The 19,871-nt window shown below is 39.2% G+C and overlaps 1 protein-coding gene across 10 annotated transcripts in view; it reads right to left on the minus strand.

Annotated features, from left to right (window-relative positions):
* Nucleotides 1-3,734: 3,734 nt before the first annotated feature.
* Nucleotides 3,735-19,871, minus strand: part of LOC122058174 (NAC domain-containing protein 30-like) — a 34,499-nt gene continuing 18,362 nt past the window's right edge. For 3 of the 10 annotated variants that reach the window (XR_006133699.1, XM_042620707.1, XM_042620711.1), the window contains one exon: nucleotides 3,735-4,168. The gene's annotated coding sequence lies outside the window, so the exon portion shown is untranslated. Of the gene's footprint in view, nucleotides 4,169-4,284; nucleotides 4,489-5,078; nucleotides 5,427-19,871 lie in introns of those variants that run through there. The other 7 variants (XR_006133701.1, XR_006133700.1, XR_006133702.1 and 4 more) reach the window with 4 other exon arrangements.

A 19,871-nucleotide genomic window follows, 5' to 3' on the forward strand; every position in this document is an offset into this window, starting at 1 on the left:
TAATTTTATGTAGATATTTTATTTTTTATTTTTTTATTATTTATTAAAATACTCTCTCTGTCTCTGTTTGTCTCTCTCTTCTCTTTTTTAATTTTAAACAATTTTTATTTAATATTTAACTTGATCTAAAAAAGCTGCCAGCCAAGTAGGAAGCTTGGAGTGGGGGGAAATTCAGCTTAAATTTTGAGTTTTTCTTTTATTTATTACCTTAAATTAACAGGCTTAAACTAATACATGAGCAGACTATATTATTAAATATAAAAGAGAATCCTTATCCTGGTCTTCTATTTTATTTTTGTTTATTTGATTGAAAACCCAAGTCTTCAAAGAACCATTTATTAATATGGAACTGATTATCAGTTTTACTGTTGAACTATGAAGCACAATCAGGCTCTTGTTGGGTTTGGTTTACAGATGATTCATTATTAATTGTAAAAACTTAAAAACTTGAATCTTGATTAATAGGAGTAAGATCATCACTTTTTCTTGGAGATGAATGGGGAACTAGTCCCACTTGTTGTCCAAAATATGTAAAAAGGGGTACCTTTTGAAAGTCCCTCTAGAACAGATACTGACAGAGAATCCTTATTGGAAGCAGTTTGAGGCTCCAAAAACGTATGATCACAAGATTCGATGCCTTTGGGGGAGACCAGTGATTGCTGAGTTTTTTTTTTTTTTTTTGGGTCGGTGGGAAGGGGGTCCTCCTCTCCATGGCCCACCCCTCCCTTTTGAAGTCTTAAAGCTTCGGTGCCCTCGACCCCCACTTTAAAGAGAAAAAATATTGGGAAGATGTATCTATTGACCCCTTCAACCTTTACTTATCTTGTCTCCTCAACCTTTACTTGCATCTCTTATTGGATTGTAAGACTTAAATTAAAAATTGGGCTTTGCCAGCTATTCCATTTGTAAAATATTTAGTGGATGAAAACAAAACCACAAAAAGAGAGAGAGAGAGAGAGAGAGAGAGAGAGGTCTTTTCTAGGAATGTCTTTTCCAGTAGCGAGGAGTGGTCAGAAGGTAAGGTACCAACTGACACATGAATTTTTAACCTTCCTTCTGTCCTTTTGTAAAGATTTCCTTGAAATGGTTTTTGACAGTTTGTCTTGCATGAATGAACCAAAAGCTGAAGTAAAGTGATTTGGTACTTCTAAGTCTTCTAAATCATAATTTGAGTAATGGGGTTTTCCACTTAATGAAGTGATTGAAATACCATCCTCCACCTGCAATTGAGCACTACAATAATATTCTGGGCCTTTGGCTGTGGATTTGACAAGATTAACTCTTCACTATCATATCCTTACCAAGGAACAAGTTCCCATGAAGGGTAGATTTCTTGAAGAGAATTAGATCTTGGAAAATTAGACTGAACCTAGCAAGTTTGTGAACTATGAAGGGAGAATGATTTGGAAGATCAGACCAGGTCTTAAATGTTTGGTAAAGAAATGGCCCTTTTTGGGGTTTGGCACCTATGCCTATTTTGATTACTAAAACATAAAAAATATGAAATGACTATCCAATAGTTTTTAATGTTATTGAGGGGTGCGGTGCATGGGTTTATCTATCAAGCATTCAATTTTTGGTTCAGGCTGACTGTTTTGGTATAGAATCAAGTCTAATTCTGTCCCTCATTTCAAAATAGTTGAAACTTGAAACAAACTTAATTAATCTAAGGGAAAAAGTTTTCCACAACACTAATGTACTATCCTCTTTCACATAGTTTATTATCGTTGTTTTTCTCTCCCACCTTTACCATATGGACCAATGTGGATGATTCCATTCTCCATGTCTCCATTGGTGTGGCATTAGAGATTCCCACAAACATTGTGGGAAACCCTCTCCCTTATTAAATTAAGCTTATAAGATTCTCACCAGAAGATACGAGTCATGGGTATAAAAGCTGATTGGTTTAGAGCTAGTGAGGTCCAACTCCAATATCTCAAAACCTGATCTGAGCTTGGCTCTAGCAACTGGCAATATTGCTTACCAGCTTACAGCTTTTGAATAAGCACTCGTGTTGTTTACAAAAGAATAAGTACTCTTTTTAAGAAATTACGCTTTTGACTATTCAAATATGGAGAGGAATGAGCCTTTGGCTGTTCAAAGAGTGACAACTTGGAAGCTATAAGGAGGTTTATTAGGATAATTTGGTCATTTAAAATGTTTAATTAATAAATAAAAGACCTGGGTAGTTACATAATTTATAAATATTTTTTAAAACACAATTTGTCAACATGGTTTGACCCAAAAAAAAAAAACAACAAAAATTGTCAACTTGCTAAACTTGTAGATTTTATAAACGAAATGAGCAACTCTCCAACTTAGTAGGTTTTAACTCAAATTTTCCATAGGCAATAAGAAAAACATATTAAACCGCAGAGTTAGTATTATAGGTGAGTTTGATGCTATGATTAGACTTCAGAAAGAGTGAATGTCATTATTAACTCCCATCTCTTATTGATGCGAATCCAACATACCCTTATTTAGTCCAATCAGAGGGTCAAATCCTGTGGATTAAATGATTCTCAATTCCCCGAGGGTTAAAAGAAATTGGGTCCCTAAACCACCTACATACATTACTTTAAACAGATTTTTCCACAAATCAGCTTCATATAGCTTGGCCAATAAGATAATGGACTTGTAAAAAGTAGTTTTGACTAAAACAGTGTTGCTTAAGTAGATCAGTTGACAACTGATAAGACATGCACTGATTTGTTCTAAATCAATTAATATCCATAACCACTAAGGGCCTTGGCACATGTCATGTTTGGTATTATTTGTGAGACCCAACATAGGTTTACCAAATCAAGCCCATATCCAACTCATGATGCTAAACCTTGATTAGCCCTCAAACAAAACATAATTAACTATATAATATACAGGGTGAATAATATTTGCTACGTTTAAAGAATCTGTAGGGAAGCATATGCGAAATGGTGAATTAAGTCAAATAAACACGGCTAACAATAAAAGATTGAAAGTGAGAATCCAATGCAGAGATATGTTCTAATCTATTTAGAAGAGTAGCTAAAGAGACGTCAACAATGATGCAAGCCCACGTAACTGTCATGCTCATATGAAATGTGTGAAGTCCTTGTCCAAAAGGGTTCCCTTGAGTTTTTTTTTTTTGGATAAAATTGATTTGTCATAGTGGAGATTATGGAGGTGAATTTAAAATTCCCAAATATTAATTTATTTTTAATTTGGGGCAATTTTCTGACGGTGAGAAGCTCTTGCGAGGCCCTGCGCCATAGATACAAGGGGCATGCAACAACCACCATGCCCCTCCTGGAGGAGCACCCCAGCGTGTGGGTGTAGAGCCCTCTTGCAAACAGAAATTAGAAGAGAAAAGTTTATCGGTTGGCCGATATCTATTCACATGCCCTTTTTATTAATAGAATGAATAGAATATCTGTGAGAATGGCTATCTGACTTGCTTAAAGAGCCTTGGGAAGGGTTCCCCATGACACCAGAGTGGAGGAATCTCCCACACCACACCAATGATGGCATGAAGGATCAGTATATGATCCACATTTGGTTAGGGTTAAAAAAATAATCCATGCCAAAGAGTCATAGCACACTTTTTTTTTGGAACGAAGTCAGCACACTGATGTCACCTGAAACGTATGCCTCTAATAATTTCGCGTTAGTTTTCTGTATATCCAAAGGAATAACATCATCACCAAAAGAAAGAAAGAAAGAGAGAGAGAGAGATTTGACTCATTTTGGTGACCTCATTTTGTTTTTAGAAACAGGCCTAAGGATTATGATCACCTCAAATGGCTTTGCTTTAAAAATTATGAGTTCGCATATGAAGATGATGCAAAAGTGAAAAAAATGATCCAAATAATGCAGCTGGCTCTATGTCATCGACATAAAAAAGAAAAGGGAGAAAGAATGCTACTTTGACATGTGGCCCCAGTGCCAACATGGGGACCAACGGGAGCACATACCAGGCATCCAACAGAGGGGCAGAAGGTGATCATTTTACCATCCCTGTGTCTGGATGCAGAACTGTACGACCGGGTAACGTTCTTTTCTCCCAATGAAAATGCGAATTTTCAATTCTTGCACTGATATTGTCTCTCCAGAATCCAGATCTTCATAAAGTGAACTCATGAGATTGAGATAGTGCCATGCTTGTAGGATTAGAATTAAGCCAATCACCCCACTGCCAATGAGGAAACACAGTAAACCAGGAAAATGAACAATCAGAATATATATATTAATTAAGAGTTACCTGACCATCTTCACGAAAGCTACAAGAATCATCAAGAGAAGACTAACATGTTTCAGCAGGACACCAGAGGGCATGGATGTTACTTGATTTTCCGAATTATTTTCCCAGAGGGGAGGAATTGAAATGGATCCTAATCGGTTCTGGTCCCAAGGAGCCATTCCCAGAACCTTACTGTTTACTAAACTGTTTCAAACCCGGGAACTGGAACTGATTATTAATGGGACAGTCCAGTTCCAAAGCGATTCTGGGCACTGTTACAATGTTCAAAATTCCAAAATACATTCTTAGGCATATGAATGGTCAAATATCAATTTCTATATATACAGACACCCAAATATCCATTCACAAGCATACAAATCAAGTACTTGAAAGAAAATCTCTAATCCTAGGCGTACAAATAAATCCTCATAAGTCTTTATAACTTACCTTACAAATGCATTTTAATCAGATCCTAGTGGTTCCTAACTGGTCATTTGGTTCTGAAACCATTGGAAATCCATCCGAGAATCAACACATCCTGTTTAATAATGGGTTCTAAAATCAACACTCAAAACCATATCATCTATTAATGGAACAATCAGGTTCTGGGTTTTAGCAGGTCAGTTCGGGACGGTTTCCATTTCAATTCCCAAATTAACATCCATACTAGAAACAGGGTGATTTGGCCAGATAAATGTAGTCTTAATGCTCAGATGGTGGTTCTAGCAGCCAAAGGTCTTTTTTTTATAGCCTTGCAGCTTATATCCTCTTTAGTAACTAAAAAGTTTAGGTTGCACAATTTGGGACGCTATATTTATACGTGTAGGTGGTTGTCAGGGTGGTTGTGATGAAAACACTTCTCTTCAAGAACAAGAATAGTGATTAATTTAACTCATGGTAAGAATCATAGTTATAAGAGCTGATGCTCTCCCAGAAAGTAATTACATAAGAAAACCATTTTAGGTGGCATGGTCTAGAGCATTCTTGATCTGCAGCATACAGGATGTCTTGATGGCTTTCATAAATTGATGAAATTCCGTTTTCAGCTCTCTGCAGATTGATATTCAAGTTCTCCAGTCAGATTTCAACTCTGCCGGCTCTCTGTAAATTGATGTTCATGCTTTCCCATCAGATTTTAGCTCTTGCGCTTTACCATTCAGATGTAAAGTGCAAAAGATTTGTGCAATATACTATATGCACCTTACTGCTTCTGACAAAAGTAGAATAAGTGTGTACTAAGATCGGTGTAGCAAGAAAACATATTACACAACCCAAAAAAACGGAGAGAGAGACAACACCCAAAGGCAATGCCCAATTTTGGTTGAGAAATAATTCAAAATCTAAATGTAATTTAATGTACAAGAACTTCAATTTAAATGAACACACGCACATGCAGGATTTCTTTGACAAGGGCCATCTCAAACTCCCAAATCAATTCACGTGGGTAGAAGTATTAGTACAAGAACAAGAAAAAAGAACTAAGCACTGACCAACTTTAGCTAGATAAGTATATGATTACAAGGTGTCTTTCTGCGAAATAGTAAGGTGAAAATAAATCTACCAAGAACGATACAAAAATATAAGGACCAAAACAATAAGCAGTTCCTAAAGCTTAGCAATTGTGGCTGGAACATGTTCAGGTTTCGGTAACAAGGACAGATATTTTATGGCATGGCATGTCTGACACTGGTGTCAATTATATAGGTTTATACAGAAAACAGAAATGCTGGTCTGACAAAAACATGGACATAGGTGCCCAGCAATGGAATTTTGAAAAATGAACTATCCATCTTACAGACTTCAACTCAAGTCATAATATCTATTTGTTCATGCACGATACAAAAACTGTAATCAGCACCTATTCTCTCTTTTTTTTTATTTTTTGGTAGATAATCGGCACCTATTCAATAGAAATAGAAGAAGATGAAAAGAAAGATTGAAGGAGAAGGATAGGGGGAAGAAAGAGCCATGATAGTAAGAGAATACTCCCCATTGCGGCCTCTCCTCAATGCATATATAAACTAATCAACATACTAAAAGTAGGAACCCTTTAAGAGTCAAATTACAATAAGGAAATAACAACTAACTCAGCTACTGGACACTGACTGAAGCACACTAAAACACTTGATGTAGGCATGATAGGCTGGAAAAACAGTGCTAACACACTTGCAGAAAATTAGGATTGCAGTGGAGAGAATGTGACAATAGCAATAGCTCCTGCTCTAGCTGTTGGATGAGGCTGTTATTACAGTCGAGGAAGGAGAGAGCCCGACTGGTTTGCCTTATTTTCTTTCTAGGAATGCTTTAATCTAACGTCAGGTTATGGTGAGTCCTATCTCAATCTTTTCCTCACCCTTATGGGGCTGTAATGCAGGAGTAGATTACAAGTAACTAACTCCGCAGTTTATAACCCCAAACAATACAAATAGGAGCAAGAAACAAAGAAATAATACCATCAAATAAACCCCCAATGATACAATACCCATATAGGGGCAAAACCAGCCCAAAACCCAACCCGATAGGAGAGAGAAAGACCTTCTATAGAGCTGGAGAGAGAAAGGTGCGGCCAAGTCTGTGGGAGTCCGATTGAGCTGCACTTTTGGGCGTAGATAGTCCCTAGGGAGGATACAAAAACCCCCAAATATGAAGGGTTTCGGACAGCTGGTTATGGAGTTATGCGCTTTCTTGATTTTCAGACCTATGAGAGAGAATGTGAAGAATTCTGCAGGAACAACTTGTCTTCTTCAGATAACCTTCAAGAGAGGATCGATTGATCTTCTTAGAGTATAGAACCAGTCCTCCAAATGATCTGCAGATCAGATCTCAAACTTGGGCAACAATAAGGGTCAATTGGCTTCAAGAACAAAAACTCTTTGGCTGGCTGATTCTGATTTTGTATGCTTTAACAGGTCTGAACTTCTAATAACAATAAACAGAAAATAAAAATAGAAAAAGAAGAATCGATCGAGGGTTGAGAAGGATGAAAGAGAATAAAGGAATAGGTATCTCACCCCTCAGGTTTTGGGTATCACACCCCTCAAAGGTTTAGGCATTTCACCTCTCAATAACAGTTTTTTTAGCTAAAGAGTAATCACTCAATAATTCATTCATTTAAATCTGAAATTATAAGTACATAGGCTCCTCTATTTATAGAGGGGCAGAATAGCAATCAAACTACTACTAGGAGCTAGTTTCCCAATAGGACTAGACACTCCTACTACAACTAAGAATTCAAAATAGGACTAGGACTTGACTTTATGACTCCAACATGGAGTAGGACTAACTAAAAGTCCATATAGGATTTTACAACCGACTAATGGCCTAATGGGCCTTTATTGAATTAAATAGCAACTAACTAAACTAATGAATTAAATCCCGTTTTTCTACCTTCTACCCATATTTTAAGCCCATTAAAGTGGCTCATTTCAAAGAAAACTCATGGGATCAAAAGCTCAACACATACATAACACAACCCAAGGCTTATTTGCAATAAAATAAGCTCAAATGACTTATCTACATCAGGCTGGACATATGCTTAAAATTTTAGGCTCACCCTTCTGACCTCTCCTTGCTCCTGGATCAAGAAAGTGTCCTCCGTAAGAAATCCCGCATCAAATGGCTTGATTTAGATGACTCCAATTCTGCTTATTTCCGCCGCTCTCTCAAAGCTAGGAATAATGCCAACACGATTCCTAAGCTTATCTCCTCCTCTGGTACCGAGTTGTTTTCCCCTGATCTCATCAAGTCGAAAGTTCTCTCACTTTCAAGGGCTCTTCAGCCCTCCTCTTCCTCCCCCCTCCCCCCAATCTCCTCAACAAGTTTGTCCCAGATGAGTTCCTTCCCTTCCCCCAATCCATTCCTAGCGAGGACGAAATTCTCTTGGCTGTCTTTTCCCATAAGGCCAATAAAGCCCTGGGACCGGATGGCTTCAGTATGGGCTTCTTCTCCTCCTATTGAAACATCATTCGTAATGACCTCATTCTCGCGATCCAAAGTTTCTTCTACAATCCTAACCAAATTGGAGGGATCAGCTACACTTTCCTTTGTCTCATTCCCAAAAAGGAAGGTGCGGTTAGCATGAATGACTTTAGACCATTTCACTCTGTAATATTCTCTATAAGTTCATTGCTAAAATCCTTGCCAATCAGATCAAGAAAGTCATTGACTCCCTTGTTAATCCCAACCAGTCAACCTTTATCGTTAGTAGGAGCATTTTAGATAACATTATCTCTGTCACGAGATCGTTCACGGTTTCGACCGCAAGTCCCACTCTTTGGCTGCCCTCCTCAAGATTGACATTCAAAAAGCCTTTGACACAATCAGTTGGGACTTCATTACTAATGTTCTGCTCTAAATCTCATTTCCTGCCTCTTTTGGTCACTAGATACACTCCTGCATCTCCTCCCCTCGCTTCTCCGTCTTAGTGAATGGTAGCCCAGTTGGTTACTTTCCATCTAGACGTGTACCCTCCAAGGATGCCCCCTTTCCCCTCTTCTCTTTCCGTTTCCTTGGAAGTCCTTTCCCGCTCCATCCAATCCGTCATCTACCCCCATCTTATCCCCCATTCCTAATTGCAAATCTCTTCTCCTCTACCATTTGGCTTTTGTTGATGATATTATGATCTTCTCTAAGGCCGATCCTCTCCCATCACCACTATCATGACCACTCTCTGCTCCTTTGAAACTCTTTCGCCTCTCAACATCAACCTCCTCAAGTCCAATATCTTCCTCTCTGGTATCTCCCCTAATGTCCAAGACATCCTTTTTGGAATCTTGGGAATTCCGTTGGGTTCCCTGCCTGTTAAGTACTTGGGTCTTCCTCTCATTTCCTTTAGGTTTTCTTCCAACCATTGCACCCCCTTGCTTGATCTTCTCAAGAAGAAGCTCCAGCTCTGGAAAGGCAAACTCCTCTCTTTCGATGGCCGTCTTACCCTAATCAGGTCGGTCCTTTAGTCTATGTACCTCTACTGGTCTGGTACCTTTGTCCTCCCTACCTCTGTGATTAAGACTTTTGAAGGCCTCCTTTGCTCCTTCCTTTGGAAGGGCTCCGATTCCTCCAAATTTCTTCGGCCTCTCAATTAGAAGAAAGTGTCTTCCCAAAACCGAAGGAGGTTTAGGGATCAGTAGAATCAAAGATGCCAACTCTGTGGGAATCCTCAAACTCATACGGAAAATTGTGTCCAAGCATAAAAGCATTTGGGTTGACTGGATCCATGCTGGGTTGCTCAAGCATAATTCCCTTTGGACGGTCCCTTCCATATCTGATGCCTCCTGGACTTGGAGAAAAATCCTTAGTCATAGGACCATTGCCCTCCAGCCATTTCCTCATCCATCGGCAATGGCCGAACCATCTCTTTGGAAAGACCCCCGGCATCCATCGAGCATTCTATCTCACCTGATTTCTCCCAAAGTTATCTACTCTTCTGGTCTACCCACCAATGCTTCTATCACCTCTGTCCTTTCTCCCAACGGCTGGTCCCCTCCTTCCTCCCCCCTCCTCTCCTTAATCTCTGGACCTCCCTCTCTCCTCTTCCCCCTGGCCATAGAGGAAGAGAAGATAAATGCATTTGGCTCCCCTCCTCCGATGGGATATTCTCCTCTGCCTCTGCTTGGTCCTTCGTCCGAACCTCTACCCTAGTGATCTCGTGGAATAAGTTGATCTGGTTTAAAGGTCATATTCCTCACCATAGCTTTACTCTATGGCAATGCCTAACTAACTACTTCCCTACCCAATCCTTCCTCATTTACCATCATATCCCCGCTAACCCTTCCTGCTGCCTATGTCCCCTGGGTATGGAGGATATTCCCCACTTCTCCTTCACCTGCCCCTTCTCCTCCCTTGTCTGGAAAGTTGTCCCTTCCAAATGTTGGCCGGCTAGGAGATCCATTCTCCCCTTTGACAAAGAATGGAACTGGATAGACATGACCTACTCTGGTACTTCCATCTGTGACGTTGTTGGTAAACTGGCTTTTTGTGCAACTATTAACCATCTCTGGATGGAGCGTAATATTCGAAGATGGACCCCCAAATCTCGCTCTATGGATAAGATTTGGAAAGCTATCTTCGTTGATGTTACTTCCAAAGTCCAAGCACTTCAAACTCGTCCTGTTTCTCATACCCTTAAAAACACCCACATCATTGCCTCTTGGAACCTTCAGGTTGATCTCATCCCCACTACTTGATGGCTTTGGCTCCCCCTCCCCCTTTTTTCCCCCTTGTATTTTCTTCTCCTCTTGGTAATGAATTATTTATTCACCAAAAAAAAAAATACTACTGCAGTTTCCAATCTTTCCTCACCCGTCTCCTTGTATATTCTTTCCTCCCTTGGTAATGAATTTATTTATTCATCCAAAAAAAAAAATACTACTGGAGTTTCCAGTCCACCACTCGGATGAAGTCCAGATTTGGATTAAAGGGGCCAGGGAATGGGGTAAACAGCATGTCAGAATATCAATGTAAACTGCTGGTCATATCCTCCGCAATCAAGGATTGAACATTGATATATGATGCTGATAAACAACCCTATCTCAGGCACTAACAGTGTAATAAAATTATCAGAACTGAATAGAGATTGAAAACAGTGGTAGTTAACTAAGTTAAAAAAATAGATCAGTACTAAGAGAAGGTGGTAGAGAAGAAAAGGGAGTAAGAAGGATATGTAGGTATCTCACGTATTGTTGAGAAGGTCTCACACCTCTCTCTACCAGGGAATCTCACCCAAGCTGTCTCTCACAACAGCTGAATCACACAGCAAACCAGCATAAGCTTTCTTTTTTTCGAACTCAAATTTTTGGAGCTGTAACAGCCTCTCTCTTGTATATATGACTTCCAAAATCCTTGTGTGGGAAGAAAACTGCCTTACAAATTGGAAACCAAGTAAATTAGAAAGTATCCTAGATTGTAATCTAATTCCTAGTTACATAAAATAGTAACTGAAACCAAATAAAATCTGGTAACTGAAACCTAATTAATACCTAGTAACTTAAATAGAAACTAAATAAAATCCTAACATTGTCATCAACTAAATAACACAAAACAGAAAATAATACATGGTAACTAAATATAATATCAAATCTCTTCCTAATCAGCTCCATATCTTAAGGAAGATACCCCACGTAAGTCATGAAAGAAGATCTATTATTGCACCTAAATCTGGCCATTAAAGTAGTTGATGCAATCTCTCTCACGGGATTGCTTTGAATTCAAGGATCGGGAGAGTACTTGTTTTTTTAGACAAATCAATCTCGAACGAAATGACCCACAGTCAGTAAATCAGGGATAACTCTCTGCTCCAACATCGGTTTGAGAGGATTCAAATTGAGCATTAAAGACGAGGCAGGGATACAACCTTTGTGAAATAGGAATTTTTGAGATTCTGAATAAAAAAGGGTCCAAAATGGATGTCAAAGAAAGGATTTTGTACTTGACAAAGATCCCCAAAAAAACGAGGATAACCACTCCAAGAAACAATTCCTCTAGATTGTTGAGGGAGTGAAGCTTACCAACTCTTTAAGGCTGGATTAGGTTGCTCCTCAAGGTTACCTATGGCTTCAATTCTTCTAGGTTGAAGTGAAACTCATCTTCGTTTCATGGAGAACTCTTCAAGGTTCAAGGGATTGCACTTAGCAATTTCATTAAAAAAAATTATTTAATTCCCTTGTTTACATGCTATCTTTCGTGGCCTTTCATAGGCAGATAAAATTCTAAAATCTCAGTTTCTACTCCTAAGATCCTAAGGTTGAGATTACATAAGAGAAGAAAAGAAAAGAAAGATAGCCGAGAAATCCTACAATCATGGACTGCTACAAAAGTTTGTATTCTCCAAAGTCTTGATTCCTATTCCAAGATGAGTAATGGTATCCAAGTGGTCTTTATTTGCAGCTTCCAAGGGAAGAGAAACTTCTTGACATAGGGAAGAGCAAGAGAAACTTAAAAGAATCTCTTAGGGACTCCCAGTGGTGGATTCGGCCAAGGGTGTTTGGGCCAACTTCTTTGGTGCTTTTTTATGGCATAGTCCACAATGTTGTTGGGGCTTGGCCATGCCTTGGTCCAGGACTAAATGTGCTTTGTGGGCTTGGGCCTACATCAGTAGTCCAAAAGCTGGCTGATTGGACTGGTCCAATGGGCTGGCAAAATTGGCCTTCTTTCTTTCCTCCTTCGATCTATATCAACACTCCTCTAATGGTCCACAGTGACACTCCCACTCAAGTTGGAGTATATATATATCTCCCATACCCAGCTTGGAACAACTATTTAGAAATGCAGGTCTGAACAACACTTTGGCGGAGCTGATTGCTTGAGTCGGCAATAGGGTAGAGATTAGTTTATACACAATTGCATTCTACATGGAATGACAGTTGACCTCAATATGTTTAGTCCTCTCATGGAAATCGGATTACTAGCTATGTAAATCGTAGCTTAATTATCAGTTATCACAATATGTCTCCATAGATTTATTAACTGAGAAATCAAACTCTTGAATATGATATTCCAGCCACATCATCTCAGCTGGTGTATGTTCCATATCTCTATATTCAGCCTCTGCACTTGAACAAATCACTGTAGTTTGCTTCTTACTCCTCCAGGAAACAAGAAATCTACCAACAAACGTACACTATCCCCAATATTAGATCTGCACCGGCAGCACCAGCCCAATTTAATATTAATATTTCGATAAACAAGACCCTTTTCAGGAGCACCTTTAAGATACCTCAAAATGCGACATGCAGCATCCCTGTGGGCTTGTTTGGGAGTTACCATTAACTGAGTAATAACACCAACAAATGACAAGCCAAGTAACAGTTAGATGAATAAGTTTACTAACAAGATGCTTGTACTGATGCTAGTCCATAAATTCTTTTATCACACTATCCAAGCTTCTGATGAAGATTCATAGGAGTGTTAAAAAGCTTAACATCTCAGCCTCAAGTAGAAGATCAAGCACATACTTCCTCTAAGATAGACTGACTCACTTTGTACTACGAACAACTTTAATACCCAAGAAAAATCTGAGCATTCCCAATTATTTCATCTGAAAATGTTGATGCAAATATGTCTGGACACCCTTAATCCTAGAAGAGTTATTACAAGAAATAATGATATCATCTACATACACAACCAGGATAACCGCCTTGGACCCACATTGACGAACAAATAAGGAATGAATAGAGAAGCACTGTGTGAATCCATGACCACCAACAACCTTAATGAATTTTTCAAACCGAGGTGAATGTTTCAACCCATAAATAGTCTTGTGAAGATAGCAAACATTTGATGCATTTTTCTCCTGAGCAACATACCCAGGAAGTTGCTCCATATACACCTCCTCCTCCTCAAGATCACCATAAAGAAAAAAAAAAATTATATCAAGTTGAAACAGAGACCAGTCAAGATTAATATCCAAGGATATCAAAACACGAATAGATTTAAGACAAGCTACTAAAGAGGTCTTAAAATAATCAATAACACATGTCTAAGAATATCCTTTAGAAACCAAGCGAGCTTTCAGTCGCTCAACAGAACCCTCTAGTAGATACTTGACTATATACACCCAAGACACCACATAAGTTCCTTCCCCGGGCTAAGGAAGTAAGTGATCACGGAAGGCATCCATTTCTACATCCATAGCATTCTTCCAACCAGGATGTGTAACAATGCTTCTTGGTACTTAGGAAGCACAGACACACTAGATAAGGATAGCAAAATTATGAAATAAAGGTGGAAGATAAGAAATTGTACCAAACTCAAAAATAGGATAGGCAATAGTAGATGTTTGAGTACAAGTGTGAATACCTTTACGAAGAGCGACTAGCAAGTCATTGAAGGTAGGATCCTTAGGCAAAGGGTCTGATAAGTATAGGACGGTATCTAAGGATCAGCTAAAACCGTCAAAGTCGATGTAGAGTGGCACCTATAAATATGTAATTGCTTAGGTGGAGAAGTAGTAATGGTAGGGATGGAGTCAGTAAGAGGAATGGGCACATGAATAGGTGGAGGATGAAGAGGATCAATATCCAACTTATAAAACTTAATAGAAAAATAACGTGTAGTTTCAAAAAAGGTAAAATCTGGCTGTCAAAATGCTGACGTGTAATAAGCTCATAACATCGATAACCCTTCTGAGTGCGAGTATACGCAAGAAACACACATTTGGTAGCACGCAAAGAAATTAATCAGGACCAGGGTGAAGGTTGTGAATAAAGCATTTACAACCAAACACACATGATGGTAAACCAAACAAAGAAGATTAGGGAAAATTTAGAAAAAGGGGATAAGTTGTCAAGAACATAGATGGCATGCGATTAAATAACAGGCAGTTAAAACATCACACCAATAAAACTTGGGAACATGCATATGAATAATAAAAGATTGAGTAATTTACAACAAATATTGGTTTTTCCTCTATTCTATTGAGAAATATATGTACAACTAGTTTGATGTATTATGCCATAATCAGAATAAAATTTAGATATTTCTCACTGAGTATACTCAAGAGCAATATCAAAGTAGAAAACTTTAATTGACACACCATATTGAATCCCCAAACATCAGAATGAATGATGCAGATAAGGCTGCATTTACCTAGTTGGACAAGCATGACCGGCTGTGGAAGCCAAGAGCCAAGAAGAACCAGTCCAGCCCAGGGTTTTGGTCCAACAAGGGTTGGAAATAATTGGTGGCTCCTTGTCTTTTATTTCATGCCTTTTATTTTCCAGACTTGAACGTAGGAGTTAGGACTTCTGAAGAAGACAAGTTGCTGTTCCTGCAGAATTCTTCACATTTTCTCTCCTAGGTCTGAAAATCAAGAAAGCGCATAACTCCATAACCAACCATCAGAAGCCCTTCATATTTGGGGGTTTTCGTACCCTCCCTAGGGACTATCTACACCAAAAAGTGCAGGTCAATCGGACTCCCACAGACCTGGCCGCACCTTTCTCTCTCCAACTCTATAAGTCTTTCTCTCCTATCGGGTTGGGTTTTTGGCTGGTTTTGCTCCTATATGGGTATTGTATCCTTGGGGGTTTATTTGATGGTATTATTTCTCTGTTTCTTGCTCCTATTTGTATTGTTTGGGGTTATAAACTGCGGAGTTAGTTACTTGAAATCTACTCCTGCATTAAACCATACATTAAAGTTTGGAAAGAGAAAGATATCCCAAAATATCCCAACTGGTAATGCCACTGAAGAAAAGACACCAAAAGAAGTAGAAGCATAGTTAGGAGCGATGCTATCCTACGCTATCAAAGTAATATAAACCATCCTTCTCACATCCTCTACCAATCATCTCCTTTCTCTAGGGATCTTAAAAGACACAAGTAGGATAAAATGCCATCGAACTGTGTCAATTAACTAATAGAAATAAAATTTTAAGGGTAACTTAGGAACATGAAGAACAGACTTCAAAATAGGAAAGAGAAGATAAAGTGACACAATCAGAAGCAGATACGTAAGTAGACGAGCCATCAACAAGTATGACTCTAGAAGGGTGATTAATCTTCTGAAGTGAAGAGAGTACATGAGACTCACTAGCCATATGAGAAGTGGCATTAGAGATAATGGCCTATGGTATAGAAGAAGAGGCAAAAAGTGTGCCAATTCCTAATGACAAAGGGTAGCAGTGGATGTAGAAACGGATGTCTCAATTTTTTTAATACACTTAAGTAATTGATTGAGTTCATCACATAACAGATTGCCGCCAGAGGTAGAAGACTGATGGTTTTCCAAGATGACGTTGTAGTAGAATTCTGACTAGATGTAGTAGTAGTAGTAAACAATTGTTGATCCCACTACGGTTTACCATTCGTCGCCCAGCATATATCGTGTAATTCATTTTTCCATAGTGAGTACACATACGTATGCTTTGATCTAGTGGTTTTCCTCTGCCACGACCACCACTATGGCTTTGATCTCCCCCTGAATAGTGGCCTCTTCCAGAAAAAGCCAATACCACGACCACGACCCCACTTTTTGAAATTAGATCTTAAGTATCTTTAGATGAGGTTGAGTTAAATTTGGTGAAGGAGGGAGCTCATGATACGTTGGATCTGACAAAATACTTCGTTCATGGATGGTATCGTCTTCTTTCCTGCAAAAATTTGGCTTCCCACAAGTTGAAGGTCAGAGTCTAAGCCAAATAAACATTTAGAAACTAAGAGTTCAGCACGTTAAGAGTTAAGAACTTCAATGTTAGTGGAGATAATCGGTACATATTAAGTTCCTCCCACATGCCTTTCAAAGAACTATAGTCGCCAATTGATTTACCATTTTGTTGGAAAGAAAAGAACTTTTCATATAAGTTATGTACCCTAGACATATTTTTATATTGAGAATATCTGTTTAGGATCATCCCAGACATTGTGGCATCATCTGGCTGCCTTCCGCCTCGAGCCTCTTCACCTCTGCCTCTACTTGGAACCATATTCGCACTCTGGGCCCCTTGTTCCTTGGGCACAACATCTAGTTTAAAGGCCATATCCCCCTCGCCACAGTTTCACCGCTCGGTGAGTTTTATCCAATTACCTTCCTACGCAGTCTTCCTCATCTTCCGTCACATTCCAATTCCCCCCTCTTGTTGTCTTTGCTGGAATGGTATTGAAGACACTGATCACCCCCTTTTTTCCTGCCCCTTCTCCTCATCTATTTGGATAACGGTTCTTAAATCCATCTAGCCCTCCTGCAGAAGAATCCTTCCCTTGAGTAGAGAATGGATCTAGGTTAACATGATGTTTGGTGGATCCTCCATTTTGTGATATGGTTGGAAAGCTCGCCTTCTGTGTAACCATTAACCACCTCTTGATGGAGTGAAATCTCCATAGATAGACTACCAACTGTCATTCCTTTAATAAGATTTAGAAAGCCATCTACTTTGATGTGAGCTTCAAGATTGGCTATAATGTAGGAGTAGAATACAAGAAACTAACCCCCACAGAATATAACCCCAAACAAGACAAATAGGACCAGGAAACAAAGAAATAATACCCTTAAATAAACCCCCAAGGATACAATACCAATATAGGAGCAAAACCAGCCCAATACCCAACCCGATAGGAGAGAGAAAGACCTACTATAGAGCTGGAGAGAGAGAAGTGCGGCCAGGTCTATAGGGCTCCAATTAAGCTGCAAATTTGGTCCATTGTAGGGCCCAGGGAGGATACAAAAACCCCCAAACATGAAGAGCTTCTGACAACTGGTTTAAGAGTTATGCGCTTTCTTGATTTCAGACCTAGGAGAGAGAATGAGAAGGATTTTGCAGGAACAAAAATATTGCACAGATCCAACCAAGGAGGGAGAGAAATCGCATAAAGAAGGGGAAGGGGAAGAATCACTCACAACCCTAAGGCTCTCAAACACTAACTCAATTCATCATTCTTCAAATCTAAAATTATGAGTACATAGGCTCCTCTATTTAAAGAGGGCAGGATAGCAATCCTATCATAACTAGGAGCTAGTTTCCAAATAGGACTAGACACTCCTAGCAGGACTTGGACTCATAATAGGACTAGACACTCCTAGCAGGACTTGGACTCATAATAGGACTAGGACTATAACTCCAACATGGAGTAGGTAACTGACTAATAACTGGAATAACAAAGGAAATAGACTCAAAACAGGACTCTAACTAAACTAATGAATTAAATCCCGTTTTCCTACTTTCTACCCATATTTTAGGTCCATTAAAGTGGCTCATTACAAGGAAAACCCATAAGATCAAAGGTCCAACACATACATAACCCAACCCAAGGCTTATTTGCAATAAAATAAGCCCATTAAGTGACTTATCTACATCAATTCCCCCAATGTTGAGAAAAACTCGTCTATGAGTTTTGTAAAACGGGAGAATCAACATCAATCGATCACTATCCATCTTTGTTAGTATGAAGTCACCATCAAAACCATGATCAAATGCTATGAAATCCACGATGCGAAGTTCATTGGAGAGTTCAACCAATTTAAATTTTTCCACAAGTTTATCTTCAACTTCCAACAGTGTCATCTCATCTTCTACCACTAGTGATTCATCTTCTAGTTCATCTATCTGTTGTTCAACGACTGAGATCACATAGTTGAAGGTAGAGTGTACTATGGTTTTGAAGTCCATGCAATGTCGTTGAGTCTCATCGAGCTTCTCTTGCATCAATTGCATTTGTTAACAGATATCTTGCATTTGTTGACGAATATTTAATAAAAAGTCTAGATCCATAATGGGAGGGAAAATGAGTCACGTGGGAGAGCGTGGGAGAGGAAGGGAGTCGCATGGCTACTGTGGGAGGTGAAGGATGGAGTTGTGTTTTAGTAGGGGATCCTTTGGCTCTGATACCACTTAATGTAGGAGTAGAATACAAGAAACTAAACCCCATAGTTTATAACCCCAAACTAGACAAATAGGATCAAGAAACAAAGAAATAAGACCCTCAAATAAACCCTCAATGATACAATACCAATATAGGAGCAAAACTAGCCTAATACCCAACCCAATAGGAGAGAGAAAGACCTGATTTAGACCTAGAGAGAGAGAGAGGCGTGGCCAGGTCTGTAAGGCTCCAATTGAGCTGCAAATTTGGTCGATTGTAGGGCCCATGGAGGGTACAAAAACCCCCAAACATGAAGAGCTTCGGACTGCTGGTTTGAGAGTTATGCGCTTTCTTGATTTCAGACCTAAGAGAGAGAATGAGAAGGATTTTGCAGGAACAACGATATTGCACAGATCAAACCAAGGAGGGAGACAAATCGCATAAAGAAGGGGGAGAGGAAGAATCACTCACAACCCTAAGGCTCTCAAACACTAACTCAATTCATCATTCTTCAAATCTGAAATTATGAGTACATAGGCTCCTCTATTTAAAGAGGGCAGAATAGCGATCCTATCATAACTATGAGCTAGTTTCTAAATAGGACTAGACACTCCTAGCAGAACTTGGACTCATAATAGGACTAGGACTATAACAAAAACATGGAGTAGGTAACTAACTAACCTAAACTTACTAATAACTGAAATAACAAAGGAAATAAATTCAAAACAAGACTCTAACTAAACTAATGAATTAAATCTCGTTTTCCTACTTTCTACCCATATTTTAGGCCCATTAAAGTGGTCCACTACAAAGAAAACCCATGGGATCAAAGGTCCAATACATACATAACCTAACCCAAGGCTTATTTGCAATAAAATAAGCCCATTAAGTGACTTATCTACATCAAGCTGCCTCCGCCACCACTCAGTTCTAGACACCCGAAGGAACATGCTTATTGTTGTCTCCTAAGGTCTTCCTATCTCCATTATCTACCTACCCCGTGATGCCATTTCGTTGCCATTTTGATGTATCCCCCCTTTGTCGGGGTTTTTATTAGCTGTCTCTGGTGTTTTGGCTCCCCTTCATTTTAGGCGGTTACCTTGATTCCCCCCTCCCCATCTTTTCTCCCCTTGTATATTCTTCTCCTGCTAGGTAATGAATTTATTATTCCTCAAAAAAAAGAAAAAAAAGTATTGTGGCAATCTCTAATGTCCACGCTACATATTCCATAGGATTCGAAGCAGGTGGTGGCTTAGTCAGATAATCCATCTTCTGCTTAGCAGTAATATAAACCCTTACAGCCTGTTACTAAAAAACAGTTAGGTCATATGTACTGAGAGAAGGATGGCCCTTGGGGCCCTGAC

The sequence above is a fragment of the Macadamia integrifolia genome, chromosome 12 (genome assembly GCF_013358625.1).
Source record: "Macadamia integrifolia cultivar HAES 741 chromosome 12, SCU_Mint_v3, whole genome shotgun sequence".
NCBI lineage: Eukaryota > Viridiplantae > Streptophyta > Magnoliopsida > Proteales > Proteaceae > Macadamia > Macadamia integrifolia.